The 5,000-nt window shown below is 52.5% G+C and overlaps 1 pseudogene; it reads left to right on the top strand.

Annotated features, from left to right (window-relative positions):
* LOC133137740 (thrombospondin type-1 domain-containing protein 7A-like) overlaps window positions 1–5,000 on the top strand; it is a 49,487-nt pseudogene that overhangs the window by 38,760 nt on the left and 5,727 nt on the right.

Below are 5,000 nucleotides of genomic sequence, written 5' to 3'. Positions count from 1 at the left end.
AGCGCTTCTGTTACCCCCACTAGGGCTTCTGTTACCCCCACTAGGGCTTCTGTTACCCCCACTAGGGCTTCTGTTACCCCCACTAGGGCTTCTGTTACCCCCATCACATGTACACACCTGCCCCGCTCACTAGCACTTCTGTTACCCCCACTAGGGCCTCTGTTACCCCCGCTAGCTCTTCTGTTAGCCCCCTTACTGCCGCCACAGGCAGAAGGACTCCCCAGAACCCAGCAGAAGGAAGTGATCTGTGTCACACTGTCTGCTCCTGCCCCACCACCGCATCACTGCACCGCATCCTAAAAATACACAGCTCTGTTCCTCTCAGGCTTTTCATCCTCAACAAAACAGGTTTTATTTCTGGGAGAGTAATAATGATCTGCGCTTGTGACTGTTTCTAAGAGAGGGGAGGTGGGGAGCAGCACAGCTCCCTGAGAGAGGAGGGAGTGTGCTGCTGTTTGAGCTGGATGTGCAGAGAGCGGTATTTATACCTCAGCCCATCCTGTGTGTCTGTCATCATCTCAGTCTCACGCTAACCCTGTGTACGTGAGAGAGTGTGTTAGAGCCACTCAGTCTCACACTAACCCTGTGTACGTGAGAGAGTGTGTTAGAGCCACTCAGTCTCACACTAACCCTGCGTACGTGAGAAAGTGTGTTAGAGCCACTCAGTCTCACGCTAACCCTGCGTACGTGAGAGAGTGTGTTAGAGCCACTCAGTCTCACACTAACCCTGTGTACGTGAGAGAGTGTGTTAGAGCCACTCAGTCTCACACTAACCCTGTGTACGTGAGAGAGTGTGTTAGAGCCACTCAGTCTCACACTAACCCTGCGTACGTGAGAGAGTGTTAGAGTCACTCAGTCTCACACTAACCCTGTGTACGTGAGAGAGTGTGTTAGAGCCACTCAGTCTCACACTAACCCTGTTTACGTGAGCGAGTGTGTTATAGCCACTCAGTCTCACACTAACCCTGTGTACGTGAGAGAGTGTGTTAGAGCCACTCAGTCTCACATTAACCCTGTGTACGTGAGTGTGTTAGAGCCACTCAGTCTCACACTAACCCTGTGTACGTGAGAGAGTGTTAGAGCCACTCAGTCTCACACTAACCCTGTGTACGTGAGAGTGTGTTAGAGCCACTCAGTCTCACACTAACCCTGCGTACGTGAGAGAGTATGTTAGAGCCACTCAGTCTCACACTAACCCTGTGTACGTGAGAGTGTGTTAGAGCCACTCAGTCTCACACTAACCCTGTGTACGTGAGAGAGTGTTAGAGCCACTCAGTCTCACACTAACCCTGTGTACGTGAGAGGGTGTGTTAGTGGAGTTATGAGTATGAGAGATGAATGAATAGCATAGCAGTACACGAAGAGCACAATAGTGCATAATTATTCTATATTTCATTATATTTCAGTCATTCTGGATCTTTACATTTGAAGTATCCTGATCGGTCCACTTCCTGCCACAGTGTATAATGTGTCCTGATTGGTTGGTTTCCCCCTGTTGTGTTTCACTCATCCTGATTGGTCGGTTTCCCCCTGTTGTGTTTCACTCATCCTGATTGGTCGGTTTCCCCCTGTTGTGTTTCACTCATCCTGATTGGTTGGTTTCCCCCTGTTGTGTATTACTCATCCTGATTGGTCGGTTTCCCCCTGTTGTGTTTCACTCGTCCTGATTGGTTGGTTTCCCCCTGTTGTGTTTCACTCATCCTGATTGGTCGGTTTCCCCCTGTTGTGTTTCACTCATCCTGATTGGTTGGTTTCCCCCTGTTGTGTATTACTCATCCTGATTGGTCGGTTTCCCCCTGATGTGTTTCACTCGTCCTGATTGGTTGGTTTCCCCCTGTTGTGTATTACTCATCCTGATTGGTTGGTTTCCCCCTGTTGTGTTTCACTCATCCTGATTGGTCGGTTTCCCCCTGTTGTGTTTCACTCATCCTGATTGGTTGGTTTCCCCCTGTTGTGTATTACTCATCCTGATTGGTCGGTTTCCCCCTGATGTGTTTCACTCGTCCTGATTGGTTGGTTTCCCCCTGTTGTGTATTACTCATCCTGATTGGTTGGTTTCCCCCTGTTGTGTTTCACTCATCCTGATTGGTCGGTTTCCCCCTGTTGTGTTTCACTCATCCTGATTGGTCGGTTTCCCCCTGTTGTGTTTCACTCATCCTGATTGGTTGGTTTCCCCCTGTTGTGTATTACTCATCCTGATTGGTCGGTTTCCCCCTGATGTGTTTCACTCGTCCTGATTGGTTGGTTTCCCCCTGTTGTGTATTACTCATCCTGATTGGTTGGTTTCCCCCTGTTGTGTTTCACTCATCCTGATTGGTTGGTTTCCCCCTGTTGTGTTTCACTCATCCTGATTGGTTGGTTTCCCCCTGTTGTGTTTCACTCATCCTGATTGGTTGGTTTCCCCCTGTTGTGTTTCACTCATCCTGATTGGTCGGTTTCCCCCTGTTGTGTTTCACTCATCCTGATTGGTTGGTTTCCCCCTGTTGTGTTTCACTCGTCCTGATTGGTCGGTTTCCCCCTGATGTGTTTCACTCATCCTGATTGGTTGGTTTCCCCCTGTTGTGTTTCACTCATCCTGATTGGTCGGTTTCCCCCTGTTGTGTTTCACTCGTCCTGATTGGTGGGTTTGTCCTCCCCAGGCGGATGCCCCCAGCCCAGCAGGCCCCCCTCAGACAGGTCATGTGACCCAGCCTGCGACACGCCCAGATCTGTCTGCACCGAGGTGAGTGGGCGTGCGAGTGAGGGACGGGGAGAGAGAGAGAGAACGAGCAGGAGAGAGGGAGAAGGAGGAGGGAGAGAAACGTAATTATGAGAAACGTGATTAATGATGAGACAGGACGTGTGGAGTCTCAGGGCTTCACAGTGGGCAGGGTGTGGAGTCTCAGGCCCTCACAGTGGGCAGGGTGTGGAGTCTCAGGGCTTCACAGTGGGCAGGGTGTGGAGTCTCAGCGCTTCACAGTGGGCAGGGTGTGGAGTCTCAGCGCTTCACAGTGGGCAGGGTGTGGAGTCTCAGGGCTTCACAGTGGGCAGGGTGTGGAGTCTCAGGCCCTCACAGTGGGCAGGGTGTGGAGTCTCAGGGCTTCACAGTGGGCAGGGTGTGGAGTCTCAGCGCTTCACAGTGGGCAGGGTGTGGAGTCTCAGTGCTTCACAGTGGGCAGGGTGTGGAGTCTCAGGCCCTCACAGTGGGCAGGGTGTGGAGTCTCAGGGCTTCACAGTGGGCAGGGTGTGGAGTCTCAGTGCTTCACAGTGGGCAGGGTGTGGAGTCTCAGGGCCTCACAGTGGGCAGGGTGTGGAGTCTCAGGGCCTCACAGTGGGCAGGGTGTGGAGTCTCAGGGCTTCACAGTGGGCAGGGTGTGGAGTCTCAGGGCTTCACAGTGGGCAGGGTGTGGAGTCTCAGGGCTTCACAGTGGGCAGGGTGTGGAGTCTCAGTGCTTCACAGTGGGCAGGGTGTGGAGTCTCAGGGCTTCACAGTGGGCAGGGTGTGGAGTCTCAGTGCTTCACAGTGGGCATTTGCTCCTGAAGATTGATGTTTGCTGACATAACTTAATTATTTTGTTATATATTTTGAGAGGCATTCGTGTCTTAAATCTCTTTACAGTCGGAGCACATGTGCTCCTTGGGTACAAAATGTTAGCGTGGTGGTGTGTGTGTGTGTGTGTGTGTGTGTGTGTGTGTGTCTGCAGGTGTGTAACGTGTGTGTCTGTAGGTCAATGTGTGTCTGTCTGCAGGTGTGTAACGTGTGTGTCTGTAGGTCAATGTGTGTGTGTCTGCAGGTGTGTAACATGTGTGTCTGTAGGTCAATGTGTGTGTGTCTGCAGGTGTGTAACGTGTGTGTCTGCAGGTCAGTGTGTGTGTGTGTGTGTGTGTGTGTCTGTAGGTCAGTGTGTGTGTGTAATGTGTTTGTGTCTGAAGGTCAGTGTGTGTGTGTGTAGTGTGTGTGTCTGCAGGTTAGTGTGTTTGGGTGTGTGTGGTGTGTGTAATTTGTGTGTGTATGTCTGCAGGTTGGTGTGTGTGTGTGTGTGTCTTCAGGTGTGTGTAATGTGTGTGTGTAATGTGTTTGTGTCTGAAGGTCAGTGTGTGTATGTGAGTGTGAGTGTGTGTGTGTGTGTAACACGTGTGTGTGTCTGCAGGTGTGTGTGTGTGTGTTTGTGTAACGCGTGTGTGTGTCTGCAGGTGGGTGTGTGTGCGTGTGTGTGTGTGTGTAACGTGTTTGTGTCTGAAGGTCAGTGTGTGTGTGTGTGAGTGTGAGTGTGAGTGTGAGTGTGAGTGTGTGTGTAACACGTGTGTGTGTGTCTGCAGGTGGGTGTGTGTGTGTGTGTGCAACGCATGTGTGTGTCTGCAGGTGGGTGTGTGTGTGTGTGTGTAACGCATGTGTGTGTCTGCAGGTCAGTGTGTGTGTGTGTGTGTGTGAGTGTGAGTGTGTGTGTGTGTGTAATGCGTGTGTGTGTTTGCAGGTCAGTGTGTGTGTGTGTGTGTGTGTGTGTGAGTGTGAGTGTGTGTGTAACACGTGTGTGTGTGTGTGTGTGTGTGTGTGTGTAACGCGTGTGTGTGTCTGCAGGTGGGTGTGTGTGGGTGTGTGTGTAACGTGTGTGTGTGTGTGTGTGAGTGTGAGTGTGTGTGTGTGTGTGTGTGTGTAACGCGTGTGTGTGTCTGCAGGTGGGTGTGTGTGGGTGTGAGGAGGGCTACACAGAGGTGCTGAGCTCAGACGGTCTCCTGGATCAGTGCACGCTCATCCCCGTGCTCGAGATCCCCACAGCCGGCGTGAACGAGGCCGACGTGAAAACCATCCGGGCCGCCGGCCCCACCCTGCACCCCGGCAACCGGGCCGGCAGGGCCGCACGCACCTGGTTCCTGCAGCCCTTCGGACCAGGTGAGTCCTCCTGTGTGCCCTCAGGACCAGGTGAGTCCTCCTGTGTGCCCTCAGGGCCAGGTGAGTCCTTCTGTGTGCCCTCAGGACCAGGTGAGTCCTTCTGTGTGCCCTCAGGACCAGGTGAGTCCTC

Source organism: Conger conger, chromosome 9, assembly GCF_963514075.1.
Source record: "Conger conger chromosome 9, fConCon1.1, whole genome shotgun sequence".
Classification (NCBI taxonomy): Eukaryota; Metazoa; Chordata; class Actinopteri; order Anguilliformes; family Congridae; genus Conger; species Conger conger.
The sequence above is the reverse complement of the archived record's forward strand: the minus strand, read 5'-3'. Positions and strand labels throughout refer to the sequence as shown.